The 18,794-nt window shown below is 40.2% G+C and overlaps 7 non-coding genes across 7 annotated transcripts; all 7 read left to right on the top strand.

Annotated features, from left to right (window-relative positions):
• The first annotated feature begins 44 nt into the window (after positions 1–44).
• LOC135039891 (U1 spliceosomal RNA) lies at positions 45–207 on the top strand. Its single transcript, XR_010233865.1, has one exon. It is a non-coding gene; the product is annotated as a U1 spliceosomal RNA (small nuclear RNA).
• A 674-nt stretch (positions 208–881) lies between these two features.
• Positions 882–1,045, top strand: LOC135040004 (U1 spliceosomal RNA). The gene has a single exon (XR_010233969.1). It is a non-coding gene; the product is annotated as a U1 spliceosomal RNA (small nuclear RNA).
• A 152-nt stretch (positions 1,046–1,197) lies between these two features.
• On the top strand, positions 1,198–1,360 carry LOC135039896 (U1 spliceosomal RNA). The gene has a single exon (XR_010233870.1). It is a non-coding gene; the product is annotated as a U1 spliceosomal RNA (small nuclear RNA).
• A 674-nt stretch (positions 1,361–2,034) lies between these two features.
• LOC135040003 (U1 spliceosomal RNA) lies at positions 2,035–2,198 on the top strand. The gene has a single exon (XR_010233968.1). It is a non-coding gene; the product is annotated as a U1 spliceosomal RNA (small nuclear RNA).
• A 152-nt stretch (positions 2,199–2,350) lies between these two features.
• LOC135039884 (U1 spliceosomal RNA) lies at positions 2,351–2,513 on the top strand. Its single transcript, XR_010233858.1, has one exon. It is a non-coding gene; the product is annotated as a U1 spliceosomal RNA (small nuclear RNA).
• A 674-nt stretch (positions 2,514–3,187) lies between these two features.
• LOC135039872 (U1 spliceosomal RNA) lies at positions 3,188–3,351 on the top strand. Its single transcript, XR_010233846.1, has one exon. It is a non-coding gene; the product is annotated as a U1 spliceosomal RNA (small nuclear RNA).
• A 152-nt stretch (positions 3,352–3,503) lies between these two features.
• Positions 3,504–3,666, top strand: LOC135039922 (U1 spliceosomal RNA). The gene has a single exon (XR_010233894.1). It is a non-coding gene; the product is annotated as a U1 spliceosomal RNA (small nuclear RNA).
• The last annotated feature ends 15,128 nt before the right edge of the window (positions 3,667–18,794 follow it).

Raw genomic sequence — 18,794 nt, 5'->3', positions numbered from 1 at the left:
GGGGGGTGCCCGAGCAGCGACCCTCCCCAGCTCTAGCCCAACTCCTACTTACCTGCCAGGTGAGATACTATGATCATGAAGGTGCTTCTCCCAGGGCAAGGCTCACCCATTGCACTCTGGGTGTGCTGCCCCTGCGATTTCCCCAAATGTGGGAAACTTGACTGCATAATTTGTGTTTCCCCTGGTCAGGTCTCGTATAATTCAGATCTCTTTGTCTCTGGTCTCTCTCCAGCCTAGTTTGCTGTCTGTTTCCACTTCTCTTTTCTTGAGCCGCTCCCTTCTATGCCCTTGCGCACTATCCTGACTTCTCCTCCTTTCTGCTTACTTTGTGCCTTCCAACGCACAATGCGAACTACAGGTAGTGCTGCAGGGCCCACACCCTTTTACTTGCCTTACAGAGCAGCTCTGGAGCTGTTACAGTGCCCAGCTGCTGCAAGAAATCAGCTTGAATGCTTCAGGGGCTGGGGCATAGCCAACATGAGCCCTACACCGAAGGAGGGTGGAGGTGTTTAATGCAAACTAGGGGTCAGCCAAGTGCCACAAAAGGCCACCATGCCCTGCACGCCCCTTTTCTCTTTTCATATGCAGACGAGGGTTGAAGCCAACTTTGACCCACTGCTTGGATGACATCACCATATGCAAATCTATCTGCTGCAGGCCTTCCCCCAGGAATGCTTGCACTAGTTGTTGCATTTGGTTTGTTGTTTGGGGGTGCTTCAGTATTAGGCAGCCTTCTGCCCTCCCATGTTCATCTGAAAATATGTGTTCTCCCTGCAGTTGTTGTCCCCAGATGAGAGTTCCCTTGTGCTGCCTCAGTTGAATCTCCTTTACTTGACAGAGATGTGCCTGAGCAGCGGCCCTCCCCAGCCATATCCCAAATCATACTTATTTTGCATAGGAGATACCATTGTTATGAAGATTGTTCTCCCAGGGTGCGGTTCATTCATTGCACTCTGGGTATGCTGACCCCTGTGATTTCCCCAAATGTGGGAAACTCGACTGCATTATTTGTGGTAGTGGTGGACTGTGTTTGTGCTTTCCTCTGGTCAGCTCTGGTAAAAGTCAGATTTCTTTGTCTCAGATCTTCCTCTAGCCTTGTTCTTCTTTCGAGAGTTCCTTTGTGCTGCCTCAGTTGGATCTCCTTCACTTGACAGGGGGGTGCCCTAGCAGCGACCCTCCCCAGCTCTAGCCCAACTCCTACTTACCTGCCAGGTGAGATACTATGATCATGAAGGTGCTTCTCCCAGGGCAAGGCTCACCCATTGCACTCTGGGTGTGCTGCTCCTGCGATTTCCCCAAATGTGGGAAACTTGACTGCATAATTTGTGTTTCCCCTGGTCAGGTCTCGTATAATTCAGATCTCTTTGTCTCAGGTCTCTCTCCAGCCTAGTTTGCTGTCTGTTTCCACTTCTCTTTTCTTCAGCAGCTCCCTTCTATGCCCTTGCGCACTATCCTGACTTCTCCTCCTTTCTGCTTACTTTGTGCCTTCCAACGCACAATGCGAACTACAGGTAGTGCTGCAGGGCCCACAACCTTTTACTTGCCTTACAGAGCAGCTCTGGAGCTGTTACAGTGCCCAGCTGCTGCAAGAAATCAGCTTGAATGCTTCAGGGGCTGGGGCATAGCCAACATGAGCCCCACACCGAAGGAGGGTGGAGGTGTTTAATGCAAACTAGGGGTCAGCCAAGTGCCGCAAAAGGCCACCATGCCCTGCACGCCCCTTTTCTCTTTTCATATGCAGACGAGGGTTGAAGCCAACTTTGACCCACTGCTTGGATGACATCACCATATGCAAATCTATCTGCTGCAGGCCTTCCCCCAGGAATGCTTGCACTAGTTGTTGCATTTGGTTTGTTGTTTGGGGGTGCTTCAGTATTAGGCAGCCTTCTGCCCTCCCATGTTCATCTGAAAATATGTGTTCTCCCTGCAGTTGTTGTCCCCAGATGAGAGTTCCCTTGTGCTGCCTCAGTTGAATCTCCTTTACTTGACAGAGATGTGCCTGAGCAGCGGCCCTCCCCAGCCATATCCCAAATCATACTTATTTTGCATAGGAGATACCATTGTTATGAAGATTGTTCTCCCAGGGTGCGGTTCATTCATTGCACTCTGGGTATGCTGACCCCTGTGATTTCCCCAAATGTGGGAAACTCGACTGCATTATTTGTGGTAGTGGTGGACTGTGTTTGTGCTTTCCTCTGGTCAGCTCTGGTAAAAGTCAAATTTCTTTGTCTCAGATCTTCCTCTAGCCTTGTTCTTCTTTCGAGAGTTCCTTTGTGCTGCCTCAGTTGGATCTCCTTCACTTGACAGGGGGGTGTCCGAGCAGCGACCCTCCCCAGCTCTAGCCCAACTCCTACTTACCTGCCAGGTGAGATACTATGATCATGAAGGTGCTTCTCCCAGGGCAAGGCTCACCCATTGCACTCTGGGTGTGCTGCCCCTGCAATTTCCCCAAATGTGGGAAACTTGACTGCATAATTTGTGTTTCCCCTGGTCGGCTCTCGTATAATTCAGATCTCTTTGTCTCAGGTCTCTCTCCAGCCTAGTTTGCTGTCTGTTTCCACTTCTCTTTTCTTGAGCCCCTCCCTTCTATACCCTTGTGCACTATCCTGACTTCTCCTCCCGTCTGCTTACTTTGTGCCTTCCAATGCACAATGCAAACTACAGGTAGTGCTGCAGGGCCCACACCCTTTTACTTGCCTTACAGAGCAGCTCTGGAGCTGTTACAGTGCCCAGCTGCTGCAAGAAATCAGCTTGAATGCTTCATGGGATGGGGCATGGCCAACATGAGCCCCACACCAAAGGAGGGTGGGGGTGTTTAATGCGATCTAGGGGTCATCCAAGCAGCGCAAAAGGCCGCCATGCCCTGCACGCCCCTTTTCTCTTTTCATATGCAGATGAGGGTTGAAGCCAACTTTGACCCACTGCTTGGATAACATCACCATATGCAAATCCATCTGCTGCAGGCCTTCCCCCAGGAATGCTTGCACTAGTTGTTGCATTTGGTTTGTTGTTTGGGGGTGCTTCAGTATTAGGCAGCCTTCTGCCCTCCCATGTTCATCTGAAAATATGTGTTCTCCCTGCAGTTGTTGTCCCCAGATGAGAGTTCCCTTGTGCTGCCTCAGTTGAATTAACTTTACTTGACAGAGATGTGCCTGAGCAGCGGCCCTCCCCAGCCCTATCCCAAATCATACTTATTTTGCATAGGAGACACCATGGTCATGAAGATTGTTCACCCAGGGTGAGGTTCATTCATTGCATTCTGGGTATGCTGACCCCTGTGATTTCCCCAAATGTGGGAAACTCGCCTGCATTATTTGTGGTAGTGGGGGACTGTGTTTGTGTTTTCCGCTGGTCAGCTCTGGTAAAAGTCAGATTTCTTTGTCTCAGATCTTCCTCTAGCCTTGTTCTTCTTTCGAGAGTTCCATTGTGCTGCCTCAGTTGGATCTCCTTCACTTGACAGGGGGGTGCCCGAGCAGCGACCCTCCCCAGCTCTAGCCCAACTCCTACTTACCTGCCAGGTGAGATACTATGATCTTGAAGGTGCTTCTCCCAGGGCAAGGCTCACCCATTGCACTCTGGCTGTGCTGCCCCTGCGATTTCCCCAAATGTGGGAAACTTGACTGCATAATTTGTGTTTCCCCTGGTCGGCTCTCGTATAATTCAGATCTCTTTGTCTCTCTCCAGCCTAGTTTGCTGTCTGTTTCCACTTCTCTTTTCTTGAGCCGCTCCCTTCTATGCCCTTGCGCACTATCCTGACTTCTCCCGTCTGATTACTTTGTGCCTTCCAACGCACAATGCGAACTACAGGTAGTGCTGCAGGGCCCACACCCTTTTATTTGCCTTACAGAGCAGCTCTGGAGCTGTTACAGTGCCCAGCTGCTGCAAGAAATCAGCTTGAATGCTTCAGGGGCTGGGGCATAGTCAACATGAGCCCCACACCGAAGGAGGGTGGAGGTGTTTAATGCGAACTAGGGGTCATCCAAGCGCCGCAAAAGGCCGCCATGCCCTGCATAACCCTTTTCTCTTTTCATATGCAGATGAGGGTTCCAGCCAACTTTGGCCCACTGCTTGGATGACATCACCGTATGCAAATTCGTCTCCTGCAGACCTTCCCCCAGGAATGCTTGTACTAGTTATTGCATATGGTTTGATATTTGATGGTGCTTCAGTATTAGGCAGCCTTCCGCCCTCCCATGTTCATCTGAAAAGATGTGGTCTCCCTGCAGTTGTTGTCCCCAGACGAGAGTTCCCTTGTGCTTCCTCAGTTGAATCTCCTTAACTTGACGGGGGAGGGGCTGCCCGAGCAGCCACCCTCCCCAGCCCTATCCCAACTCATACTTATTTTGCATATGAGATCTCTATATCATGAAGATTGTTCTCACAGGGTGAGGTTCATCCATTATATTTTAAAATAGGAAGGTTCAAATTACATATTTGAATTGCATCTATGTGCTGGATTCAAATGTCCCCCCCCCCTTCCTTTCTCAATTGTGCCCGTCAGCAGCTATTCTAAGGTTGCTGCCAATGGGTGTGACACATTAATTTCTTCTGTGGGGTACACTGGACTCCACAAGGATTCACATTGGGGTGTAGAGTAGGATCTTGATCTGAGGCACCAACCGGCTCAAAGCTTTTGACTGTTCCCAAGATGCTCAGCGCATTCTCCTCTATAACCCCGCTTCCATGAACAGGGAGCTCAGTTTGTAGTTGTTGCCTTCAGTAGCAGGCCACTTAACAGGGGCCTGCCTCAAGCAGCCTATTCTTAGCTATTAATTTTGACAAGAAAAGAAGAACTTTTTTTATGAGAATCTACAAGGGCTGCAGCAGGCTAGGTCTAATAGACATCTTTACTGCAGCTTCATCACTCCCAGCGGCACTGTATACTCCCGTGCCCTGGTTGCTGGGTCACTGCAGCGGAGGCTCCGGTTTCTTCCTAAGGTCAGTCACACACAATGTAACACCCCGGTATAACAAGTGTGTAAACTATGTGGAACAGGTCAGGGATACCTTGATGGACTATTCCTCCTTCAGCAGCAGCTCTTCTCTATTCCTGGCAGAGAGGCAAGGTTTCCCCAGACACAAAGAAAGGCAGGCAGGGCTTTGTATGAAAGAATAAATGGTTTACCACATAACTCAGAAAAGGAACTGATTACAGTAGGGAAGGGAAAGATTTGATTCAAGCAACTTAAACACAGACACCATATACACTTTAAGTCATTACACAAATGGTAATATAACTAAATCTGAGATTAATACTATGTTGCTTAGTAATAGAAATCAACTTATGCAGACAATATTTAAGTCCCAGATAACATTGGTGTCACTGCAGGGAGTCTCTATGTGCACGTTGGGGCCCGGTTATGTTGTTACATAGTTATATGCAGCTATTGTCTCCTTTAGCTGTGAACAAAATATTGTAGCTCTGTGTAGTAAAGATGATTGTTTAAAACAAACTGGAGCTGCTTCCCATGTAAATCGCTGCATAGGTATAGTAAATATAGGATAATGTCCTTTGCAGTGGAGTAGGTTTCAGTATAAATATGGATTTATCTCACCCAGTCAATAGATGTTTCTGAGGCAGTTTCCCCTCAGATGTAGGCCAGTCAGCATTGGTATAAAGGCTTTATACTCTCCTGTCTCTGACACTTGCTGTGCACTCTCTTGGCTGAGAGTGTCATGGCGTTCTTACTTGTTAATTGCTGCACTTCCACTGCTGTATTTTGCACTACTGCTTACTCTCTCATGCAATTTTCAGCTTATTTGTCTCCCCTCTCTCAGCTGCTCATCTCTGCGTAATGGCGTCGCCAGCTCTTTCCTCACCATGGCTCCAACTGACTTCTCAAACTGCTGTTCAATTTTCTTTTAAATAAACTTTATTTAAAATGGCACAGGCAACTACACTGTTGTCAAAAATGTCCTTGTTGTTATGGGATATCACACGTGCCCCCCCCCCAAAACATGCGTGTCCTCACGCATTTTGGTTTTATCCCTATATAAACTTCTCACTATATCCAGTCACATTCATTAGTGAACACAGATTATGTCTGAAACATTAACATTTATCAACATTTTTAACATCAGTATCTGATAGGTATAATTCCTTTTGTGCTATAGTACATTAACACATGCTCCTGGAGCAATCGGTTGAAATCTGGACAGTATATGGTCTTGAAAAGTTTGTCTAGGAAACCTCAACCCCCCTGCCATGGATGAGTATTGAACTCTTTCTAAACTGTCTTTGGGACATGCTGTACAAAACTGCAGCTGACTATGGTGGTTTTCTGTTTTGCAAGCCCTAGTCTTCTTGCCTCCTTGTCGGTGACAAACCACCTTAGTCTGCTGTAAATACATTTTATGAGCCTCTTCCATTCCATCTTGGGATTCAGTATCACAGCTGGTTTGGGACAATGGATTCTGGAGAGAAAGAGGCAGCAAGGTTCTTCTTACAGAACAGGTTGGACAGTTTCGGCACCATCTCTTGATGTCTTCCCTCATTTCAACCCAAAAGAACTTTTTCCAGATGCTTGTTTCCATCCTTTTGCACCCAGGGTGACCTGACTTGTCGTGATATTCTTCAAGCACATAACAAGCACTTTGTCTTGGAATTACAAGTTGACTGATCCTATAATGAGTATTAGGATCCACACTACATCGAACCAACTGTCCTTTCTCTTCAAACAGCCTTTCTCGCTGTCTCAACAACTTCAGGAGTTCTGGCGAGGATTCTTGCCTTTGTCGCTTGGTCAGGTATTTCCCAATCTTCAGTAAGGCTTTGAGGTGTCTTATCATCTGACTTTTATCTTGCAGGTGGTCAAAACTGGTTCCTTGAATAGGTTGCTCACAGTTTCTAGAACTGGATGCTATATTATTCATGCCTAACATTGAAGCATTCTTTCGGATAATCTGGACACTGGAGATGGGCATTTCTATCATTATTTGGCTAGCCTTATTTTTTTCATGTTCCTCTCTTACAGATAATTCTGTTATCATTCTTCCCTTTTGTTTGGCTATCCCAGGTTGAAGGCCTTGTTTCTCCTGGAGCTTGTCAGTTTGAAACTCTCCTTGGAGTGCTGCTACGAGCTCCTCACAGCAGTTCCGCAACACATTCATGCCCACTATCACTGGAGGCAATCCATCATCTTGGGCAGTGGTGATGATGAAGCCTTGCTGTGGTAGCACTGTTCGTCCGATTTGAATTTCAGCTTCCGAGTATCCTTTGCAAGGGATGCAGTGCCCATTGCTTGCAATCGGGTTTATCAATGTGGAAGTTGACGGAAACATCTGTTCCTCAGTCCAATGCTGCTCAAACTGTGTTGCTTGTATTGTGGTCACTTGTGATCCAGTGTCTAAGAGAGCGGGCATTGAGACTCCATTGATGCAAACTTGAACCACCGGGCTTTGGCTAACATAACGGGTTAACCACATGAATTTGGAGTTTAAATGATCTGGCTGCTCAAATTCTCTCTTAATTTGTCCGCTTCCTTCACAGCTTTGAAAAATGGGTCGCCTTTGGGAGGCAAAGTGGTTGGAAAAAAGTGTCTCCCTGTTTCTATGTAGGTCCCATTGGGAACTGTTCAGTGGTCTCCTCTCCTGGCACCATTCCATTTCTTCATGGAGCAGTGCCTGCTGTCTCTTCAGAATCTGCAGGTCTCTGCGCATCTCTGTCACACCACGTGTCAGTTCAGCCAGCAGACTTCGTAACTCACTAGAAGAGTCAAATATGCATGTCTTTGAACATGGCACTGTCACTCCTTTTACTGTAGGTGGGTAAGTAGCTCCTTTAAAACTTGACTCCTGGGCATCAGAATTCTCTTGATACCGTGGCATCTCTGGAATAGACTCTTGTGGAACAGCCCCTGAAGTAAGACTGGAGCCTAGAACTTTAATCGCAGCCTCTTTAAAATCCAGGAATGTGCTTCCAGGCTTCTGCAATCTCAATAGTCGCAGCTGAGTTTTACAAATTCGCCCCTTGCACCTTCAGTGAACTGGTCCAATAACATTTTCTCTTTGTCATGCACTTGCTCAGGGTCTGCTTGCTGAACATCTCTGAGTGCTTCCTGCAAGCTGAGGGCATAGCCCCGTAGTGACTCTCCTGGTTGTTGCTTTCGAGCAAAGAAGTGCATTTTAAGTTCTGACACTGTCCTTGTGTCAAATGTGGTAGCAAGCCTGTTGAGGATCTGGTCCACAGTCTTCTTCTCTTCAGTAGGCCAGGAAGTAACCTCTCTAAGTGCAAGCCCTTTCAACTGTCCCATCAAGATCTCCACCTTTTGCTGCTCTTTCAGCGGGTACAGACGAAACAAAGACTGCAGTAGTATCCTCATCAGTTTATTTTTGTCAATTACCATTTTAATAATCGGGTAAAGAAAATTAAGTGGATTTTTGAAAGAAAACAATACTGTCAATATACTATTAAAACAAATTAAAATGGTAAAAGTTATTGTACTTTAAGTAAAAATAAAAGAGCAAAAATATCAATCCCAGTTTTGGATTACTTTAATTAACAAAAAAAAATGCATATAGCAGAGGATAGTTTCAATCTGCCTACCTCTGGGCTATGGACCCAGCATGCTTCCATTACAGTACTCTGCTGCACATGTAATTGCAAGAGATCCTGAAGCACTCACTCATCATGGGAAAGTACCAATGTGTTTCTTCATTGGTTGATGGAAGAAACATCTTACAAAAACTCTCCAGATTATTGACTATTTAAAGTTTTTCTTGGAAACGTTCTAGATGAATGCTTATCAGCCTTTGTCAGTATGTACTTTTGCAAAGTGTCGCTGTGGCGCAATCAGTTAGTGTGTACGGCTATTAACCAAAAGGTTGGTGGTTCAATCCCACCCAGGGACGTAATTGACCTTGTTATCAGATTTTGGTGATCTTTAAGTAGACAAGTCAAAATTGCAAACCCCCTCTTATGGTGTAGGGTACCTGGCCTTCTCTGATGTAATCAGAGTTAGATTTAATTAAGTGATTTTATAAAAAAAACAGCTAGGAAGCACAATTTAGCAGTGGGTTGCAGAGAAAAAGAAAAATGCTGGCAGAAAAATCCAATTGAGTGATTAAACAGCTCTTCATTTTCTGGCTTTATTTTTATGATAACAAATTTGTTCTCTGAAAAGTGTCCACAAAGCCAAGTATCTGATTAACATCTTTGTAGGGATGGTTTTTCACCTATTACTAAATTAAACTTGCTTCATTGGAAAGGCAGCAAGATGTATCCTCATTTCAATATCTACGGAAATAATACAGGTTGACACCATGAAACATTAACGCCACTGCATCTTTGCTGTTTTCTCATGTGGAAGTCTGTTTAATGTGAAAACAAGGTGATCTCTAATTAGCACACAGGTAAGGAATTAAGAAAATCTTTATTTAAGGGTGAAGATGTTTCTCACAAAATCGTTGCCCCAATGCATCATTGAAATCCAAGCTGGAAAGATGATTTTAATATATTACTTGAACATTTTATATTGCTCTTCTGGTGATAATGTAGTTTGTTTTTGTCAATTACCATTTTAATAATCGGGTAAAGAAAATTAAGTGGATTTTTGAAAGAAAACAATACTGTCAATATACTATTAAAACAAATTAAAATGGTAAAAGTTATTGTACTTTAAGTAAAAATAAAAGAGCAAAAATATCAATCCCAGTTTTGGATTACTTTAATTAACAAAAAAAAAAATGCATATAGCAGAGGATAGTTTCAATCTGCCTACCTCTGGGTTATGGACCCAGCATGCTTCCATTACAGTACTCTGCTGCACATGTAAGTGCAAGAGATCCTGAAGCACTCACTCATCATGGGAAAGTACCAATGTGTTTCTTCATTGGTTGATGGAAGAAACATCTTACAAAAACTCTCCACATTATTGACTTTTTAAAATGTTTCTAGGAATCGTTCTAGATGAATGCTTATTAGCCTTTGTCAGTATGGACTTTTGCAAAGTGTTGCTGTGGTGCAATCAGTTACTGCGTAAGGCTATTAACCAAAAGGTTGGTGGTTCAATCCCACCCAGGGACGTAATTGACCTTGTTATCAGATTTTGGTGATCTTTATGTAGACAAGTCAAAATTTCGAAAACCCCTGTTATGGTGTAGGGTACCTGGCCTTCTCTGATGTAATCAGAGTTAGATTTGATTCAGTGATTTTATAAAAACAGCTAGGAAGCACAATTTAGCAGTGGGTTGCAGAGAAAAAGAAATATGCTGGCAAAAAAATCCAATTGAGTGATTAAATAGCTCTTCATTTTCTGGCTTTATTTTTATGCTAACAAATTTGTTCTCTGAAAAGTGTCCACAAAGCCAAGTATCTGATTAACATCTTTGTAGGGATGGTTTTTCACCTATTACTAAATTAAACTTGCTTCATTGGAAAGGCAGCAAGGTGCATCCTCATTTCAATATCTACTGAAATAATACAGGTTGACACCAGGAAACATTAACGCCACTGCATCCTTGCTGCTTTCTCATGTGGAAGTCTGTTTAATGTGAAAACAAGGTGATATCTAATTAGCACACAGGTAAGGAATTAAGAAAATCTTTATTTAAGGGTGAAGATGTTTCTCACAAAATCGTTGCCCCAATGCATCATTGAAATTCAAGCTGGAAAGATGATTTTAATATATCATTTGTACATTTTGTATTGCTCTTCTGGTGACAATGTAGTTTGTTTTTGTCAATTACCATTTTAATAATCGGGTAAAGAAAATTAATTGGATTTTTGAAAGAAAACAATACTGTCAATATACTATTAAAACAAATTAAAATGGTAAAAGTTATTGTACTTTAAGTAAAAATAAAAGAGCAAAAATATCAATCCCAGTTTTGGATTACTTTAATTAACAAAAAAAAATGCATATAGCAGAGGATAGTTTCAATCTGCCTACCTCTGGGTTATGGACCCAGCATGCTTCCATTACAGTACTCTGCTGCACATGTAAGTGCAAGAGATCCTGAAGCACTCACTCATCATGGGAAAGTACCAATGTGTTTCTTCATTGGTTGATGGAAGAAACATCTTACAAAAACTCTCCACATTATTGACTTTTTAAAATGTTTCTAGGAATCGTTCTAGATGAATGCTTATTAGCCTTTGTCAGTATGGACTTTTGCAAAGTGTTGCTGTGGCGCAATCAGTTACTGTGTAAGGCTAATAACCAAAAGGTTGGTGGTTCAATCCCACCCAGGGACGTAATTGACCTTGTTATCAGATTTTGGTGATCTTTATGTAGACAAGTCAAAATTTCAAACCCCCTCTTATGGTATAGGGTACCTGGCCTTCTCTGATGTAATCAGAGTTAGATTTGATTCAGTGATTTTATAAAAACAGCTAGGAAGCACAATTTAGCAGTGGGTTGCAGAGAAAAAGAAATATGCTGGCAAAAAAATCCAATTGAGTGATTAAACAGCTCTTCATTTTCTGGCTTTATTTTTATGCTAACAAATTTGTTCTCTGAAAAGTGTCCACAAAGCCAAGTTTCTGATTAACACCTTTGTAGGGATGGTTTTTCACCTATTACTAAATTAAACTTGCTTCATTGGAAAGGCTGCAAGATGCATCCTCATTTGAATATCTACTGAAATAATACAGGTTGACACCAGGAAACATTAACGCCACTGCATCCTTGCTGCTTTCTCATGTGGAAGTCTGTTTAATGTGAAAACAAGGTGATATCTAATTAGCACACAGGTAAGGAATTAAGAAAATCTTTATTTAAGGGTGAAGATGTTTCTCACAAAATCGTTGCCCCAATGCATCATTGAAATTCAAGCTGGAAATATTATTTTAATATATCACTTGTACATTTTGTATTGCTCTTCTGGTGACAATGTAGTTTGTTTTTGTCAATTACCATTTTAATAATCGGGTAAAGAAAATTAAGTGGATTTTTGAAAGAAAACAATACTGTCAATATACTATTAAAACAAATGAAAATGGTAAAAGTTATTGTACTTTAAGTAAAAATAAAAGAGCAAAAATATCAATCCCAGTTTTGGATTACTTTAATTAACAAAAAAAAACGCATATAGCAGAGGATAGTTTCAATCTGCCTACCTCTGGGCTATGGACCCAGCATGCTTCCATTCCAGTACTCTGCTGCACATGTAATTGCAAGAGATCCTGAAGTACTCACTCATCATGGGAAAGTACCAATGTGTTTCTTCATTGGTTGATGGAAGAAACATCTTACAAAAACTCTCCAGATTATTGACTACTTAAAGTTTTTCTAGGAAACGTTCTAGATGAATGCTTATTAGCCTTTGTCAGTATGTACTTTTGCAAAGTGTCGCTGTGGCGCAATCAGTTAGTGTGTACGGCTATTAACCAAAAGGTTGGTAGTTCAATCCCACCCAGGGATGTAATTGACCTTGTTATCAGATTTTGGTGATCTTTAAGTAGACAAGTCAAAATTTCAAAAACCCCTGTTATGGTATTGGGTACCTGGCCTTCTCTGATGTAATCAGAGTTAGATTTGATTCAGTGATTTTATAAAAACAGCTAGGAAGCACAATTTAGCAGTGGTTTGCAGAGAAAAAGAAATATGCTGGCAAAAAAAATCCAATTGAGTGATTTAACAGCTCTTCATTTTCTGGCTTTATTTTTATGCTAACAAATTTGTTCTCTGAAAAGTGTCCACAAAGCCAAGTATCTGATTAACATCTTTGTAGGGATGGTTTTTCACCTATTACTAAATTAAACTTGCTTCATTGGAAAGGCAGCAAGATGCATCCTCATTTCAATATCTACTGAAATAATACAGGTTGACACCAGGAAACATTAACGCCACTGCATCCTTGCTGCTTTCTCATGTGGAAGTCTGTTTAATGTGAAAACAAGGTGATATCTAATTAGCACACAGGTAAGGAATTAAGAAAATCTTTATTTAAGGGTGAAGATGTTTCTCACAAAATCGTTGCCCCAATGCATCATTGAAATTCAAGCTGGAAAGATGATTTTAATATATCACTTGTACATTTTGTATTGCTCTTCTGGTGACAATGTAGTTTGTTTTTGTCAATTACCATTTTAATAATAGGGTAAAGAAAATTAAGTGGATTTTTGAAAGAAAACAATACTGTCAATATACTATTAAAACAAATTAAAATGGTAAAAGTTATTGTACTTTAAGTAAAAATAAAAGAGCAAAAATATCAATCCCAGTTTTGGATTACTTTAATTAACAAAAAAAAATGCATATAGCAGAGGATAGTTTCAATCTGCCTACCTCTGGGTTAAGGGGCCCAGCATGCTTCCATTGCAGTACTCTGCTGCACATGTAAGTGCAAGAGAACCTGAAGCACTCACTCATCATGGGAAAGTACCAATGCGTTTCTTCATTGGTTGATGGAAGAAACATCTTACAAAAACTCTCCAGATTATTGACTTTTTAAAGTTTTCTAGGAAACGTTCTAGATGAATGCTTATTAGCCTTTGTCAGTATGTACTTTTGCAAAGTGTCTCTGTGGTGCAATCGGTTAGTGTGTTTGGTTATTAACCAAAGGGTTGGTGGTTCAATCCCACCCAGGGATGTTATTGACCTTGTCATCAGATTTTGGTGATCTTTAAGTAGACAAGTCAAAATTTCAAACCCCCTCTTATGGTGTAGGGTACCTGGCCTACTCTGATGTAATCAGAGTTAGATTTGATTAAGTGATTTTATAAAAAAACAGCTAGGAAGCACAATTTAGCAGTGGTTTGCAGAGAAAATGAAATATGCTGGCAGAAAAATCCAATTGAGTGATTAAACAGCTCTTCATTTTCTGGCTTTATTTTTATGCTAACTAATTTGTTCTCTGAAAAGTGTCCACAAAGCCAAGTATCGGATTAACATCTTTGTAGGGATGGTTTTTCACCTATTACTAAATTAAACTTGCTTCATTGGAAAGGCAGCAAGATGCATCCTCATTTCAATATCTACTGAAATAATACAGGTTGACACCAGGAAACATTAACGCCACTGCATCCTTGCTGCTTTCTCATGTGGAAGTCTGTTTAATGTGAAAACAAGGTGATATCTAATTAGCACACAGGTAAGGAATTAAGAAAATCTTTATTTAAGGGTAAGATGTTTCTCACAAAATCGTTGCCCCAATGCATCATTGAAATTCAAGCTGGAAAGATGATTTTAATATATCATTTGTACATTTTGTATTGCTCTTCTGGTGACAATGTAGTTTGTTTTTGTCAATTACCATTTTAATAATCGGGTAAAGAAAATTAATTGGATTTTTGAAAGAAAACAATACTGTCAATATACTATTAAAACAAATTAAAATGGTAAAAGTTATTGTACTTTAAGTAAAAATAAAAGAGCAAAAATATCAATCCCAGTTTTGGATTACTTTAATTAACAAAAAAAAATGCATATAGCAGAGGATAGTTTCAATCTGCCTACCTCTGGGTTATGGACCCAGCATGCTTCCATTACAGTACTCTGCTGCACATGTAAGTGCAAGAGATCCTGAAGCACTCACTCATCATGGGAAAGTACCAATGTGTTTCTTCATTGGTTGATGGAAGAAACATCTTACAAAAACTCTCCACATTATTGACTTTTTAAAATGTTTCTAGGAATCGTTCTAGATGAATGCTTATTAGCCTTTGTCAGTATGGACTTTTGCAAAGTGTTGCTGTGGCGCAATCAGTTACTGTGTAAGGCTATTAACCAAAAGGTTGGTGGTTCAATCCCACCCAGGGACGTAATTGACCTTGTTATCAGATTTTGGTGATCTTTATGTAGACAAGTCAAAATTTCAAACCCACTCTTATGGTGTAGGGTACCTGGCCTTCTCTGATGTAATCAGAGTTAGATTTGATTCAGTGATTTTATAAAAACAGCTAGGAAGCACAATTTAGCAGTGGGTTGCAGAGAAAAAGAAATATGCTGGCAAAAAAATCCAATTGAGTGATTAAACAGCTCTTCATTTTCTGGCTTTATTTTTATGCTAACAAATTTGTTCTCTGAAAAGTGTCCACAAAGCCAAGTTTCTGATTAACACCTTTGTAGGGATGGTTTTTCACCTATTACTAAATTAAACTTGCTTCATTGGAAAGGCAGCAAGATGCATCCTCATTTGAATATCTACTGAAATAATACAGGTTGACACCAGGAAACATTAACGCCACTGCATCCTTGCTGCTTTCTCATGTGGAAGTCTGTTTAATGTGAAAACAAGGTGATATCTAATTAGCACACAGGTAAGGAATTAAGAAAATCTTTATTTAAGGGTGAAGATGTTTCTCACAAAATCGTTGCCCCAATGCATCATTGAAATTCAAGCTGGAAAGATGATTTTAATATATCACTTGTACATTTTGTATTGCTCTTCTGGTGACAATGTAGTTTGTTTTTGTCAATTACCATTTTAATAATCGGGTAAAGAAAATTAAGTGGATTTTTGAAAGAAAACAATACTGTCAATATACTATTAAAACAAATGAAAATGGTAAAAGTTATTGTACTTTAAGTAAAAATAAAAGAGCAAAAATATCAATCCCAGTTTTGGATAACTTTAATTAACAAAAAAAAACGCATATAGCAGAGGATAGTTTCAATCTGCCTACCTCTGGGCTATGGACCCAGCATGCTTCCATTACAGTACTCTGCTGCACATGTAATTGCAAGAGATCCTGAAGTACTCACTCATCATGGGAAAGTACCAATGTGTTTCTTCATTGGTTGATGGAAGAAACATCTTACAAAAACTCTCCAGATTATTGACTACTTAAAGTTTTTCTAGGAAACGTTCTAGATGAATGCTTATTAGCCTTTGTCAGTATGTACTTTTGCAAAGTGTCGCTGTGGCGCAATCAGTTAGTGTGTACGGCTATTAACCAAAAGGTTGGTGGTTCAATCCCACCCAGGGATGTAATTGACCTTGTTATCAGATTTTGGTGATCTTTAAGTAGACAAGTCAAAATTTCAAAAACCCCTGTTATGGTGTAGGGTACCTGGCCTTCTCTGATGTAATCAGAGTTAGATTTTATTCAGTGATTTTATAAAAACAGCTAGGAAGCACAATTTAGCAGTGGTTTGCAGAGAAAAAGAAATATGCTGGCAAAAAAATCCAATTGAGTGATTAAACAGCTCTTCATTTTCTGGCTTTATTTTTATGCTAACAAATTTGTTCTCTGAAAAGTGTCCACAAAGCCAAGTATCTGATTAACATCTTTGTAGGGATGGTTTTTCACCTATTACTAAATTAAACTTGCTTCATTGGAAAGGCAGCAAGATGCATCCTCATTTCAATATCTACTGAAATAATACAGGTTGACACCAGGAAACATTAACGCCACTGCATCCTTGCTGCTTTCTCATGTGGAAGTCTGTTTAATGTGAAAACAAGGTGATATCTAATTAGCACACAGGTAAGGAATTAAGAAAATCTTTATTTAAGGGTGAAGATGTTTCTCACAAAATCGTTGCCCCAATGCATCATTGAAATTCAAGCTGGAAAGATGATTTTAATATATCACTTGTACATTTTGTATTGCTCTTCTGGTGACAATGTAGTTTGTTTTTGTCAATTACCATTTTAATAATAGGGTAAAGAAAATTAAGTGGATTTTTGAAAGAAAACAATACTGTCAATATACTATTAAAACAAATTAAAATGGTAAAAGTTATTGTACTTTAAGTAAAAATAAAAGAGCAAAAATATCAATCCCAGTTTTGGATTACTTTAACAAAAAAAAAATGCATATAGCAGAGGATAGTTTCAATCTGCCTACCTCTGGGTTAAGGGGCCCAGCATGCTTCCATTGCAGTACTCTGCTGCACATGTAAGTGCAAGAGATCCTGAAGCACTCACTCATCATGGGAAAGTACCAATGCGTTTCTTCATTGGTTGATGGAAGAAACATCTTACAAAAACTCTCCAGATTATTGACTTTTTAAAGTTTTCTAGGAAACGTTCTAGATGAATGCTTATTAGCCTTTGTCAGTATGTACTTTTGCAAAGTGTCTCTGTGGTGCAATCGGTTAGTGTGTTTGGTTATTAACCAAAGGGTTGGTGGTTCAATCCCACCCAGGGATGTTATTGACCTTGTCATCAGATTTTGGTGATCTTTAAGTAGACAAGTCAAAATTTCAAACCCCCTCTTATGGTGTAGGGTACCTGGCCTACTCTGATGTAATCAGAGTTAGATTTGATTAAGTGATTTTATCAAAAAACAGCTAGGAAGCACAATTTAGCAGTGGTTTGCAGAGAAAATGAAATATGCTGGCAGAAAAATCCAATTGAGTGATTAAACAGCTCTTCATTTTCTGGCTTTATTTTTATGCTAACTAATTTGTTCTCTAAAAAGTGTCCACAAAGCCAAGTATCGGATTAACATCTTTGTAGGGATGGTTTTTCACCTATTACTAAATTAAACTTGCTTCATTGGAAAGGCAGCAAGATGCATCCTCATTTCAATATCTACTGAAATAATACAGGTTGACACCAGGAAACATTAACGCCACTGCATCCTTGCTGCTTTCTCATGTGGAAGTCTGTTTAATGTGAAAACAAGGTGATATCTAATTAGCACACAGGTAAGGAATTAAGAAAATCTTTATTTAAGGGTAAGATGTTTCTCACAAAATCGTTGCCCCAATGCATCATTGAAATTCAAGCTGGAAAGATGATTTTAATATATCACTTGTACATTTTGTATTGCTCTTCTGGTGACAATGTAGTTTGTTTTTGTCAATTACCATTTTAATAATCGGGTAAAGAAAATTAAGTGGATTTTTGAAAGAAAACAATACTGTCAATATACTATTAAAACAAATTAAAATGGTAAAAGTTATTGTACTTTAAGTAAAAATAAAAGAGCAAAAATATCAATACCAGTTTTGGATTACTTTAATTAACAAAAAAAATGCATATAGCAGAGGATAGTTTCAATCTGCCTACCTCTGGGTTATGGACCCAGCATGCTTCCATTACAGTCCTCTGCTGCACATGTAAGTGCAAGAGATCCTGAAGCACTCACTCATCATGGGAAAGTACCAATGTGTTTCTTCATTGGTTGATGGAAGAAACATCTTACAAAAACTCTCCACATTATTGACTTTTTAAAATGTTTCTAGGAATCGTTCTAGATGAATGCTTATTAGCCTTTGTCAGTATGGACTTTTGCAAAGTGTTGCTGTGGCGCAATCAGTTACTGTGTAAGGCTATTAACCAAAAGGTTGGTGGTTCAATCCCACCCAGGGATGTAATTGACCTTGTTATCAGATTTTGGTGATCTTTATGTAGACAAGTCAAAATTTCGAAAACCCCTGTTATGGTGTAGGGTACCTGGCCTTCTCTGATGTAATCAGAGTTAGATTTGATTCAGTGATTTTATAAAAACAGCTAGGAAGCACAATTTAGCAGTGGGTTGCAGAGAAAAAGAAATATGCTGGCAAAAAAATCCAATTGAGTGATTAAATAGCTCTTCATTTTCTGGCTTTATTTTTATGCTAACAAATTTGTTCTCTGAAAAGTGTCCACAAAGCCAAGTATCTGATTAACATCTTTGTAGGGATGGTTTTTCACCTATTACTAAATTAAACTTGCTTCATTGGAAAGGCAGCAAGATGCATCCTCATTTCAATATCTACTGAAATAATACAGGTTGACACCAGGAAACATTAACGCCACTGCATCCTTGCTGCTTTCTCATGTGGAAGTCTGTTTAATGTGAAAACAAGGTGATATCTAATTAGCACACAGGTAAGGAATTAAGAAAATCTTTATTTAAGGGTAAGATGTTTCTCACAAAATCGTTGCCCCAATGCATCATTGAAATTCAAGCTGGA

Source organism: Pseudophryne corroboree, unplaced genomic scaffold (genome assembly GCF_028390025.1).
Source record: "Pseudophryne corroboree isolate aPseCor3 unplaced genomic scaffold, aPseCor3.hap2 scaffold_719, whole genome shotgun sequence".
Lineage (NCBI taxonomy): Eukaryota > Metazoa > Chordata > Amphibia > Anura > Myobatrachidae > Pseudophryne > Pseudophryne corroboree.
This window is presented reverse-complemented; position numbering and strand designations above follow the sequence as displayed.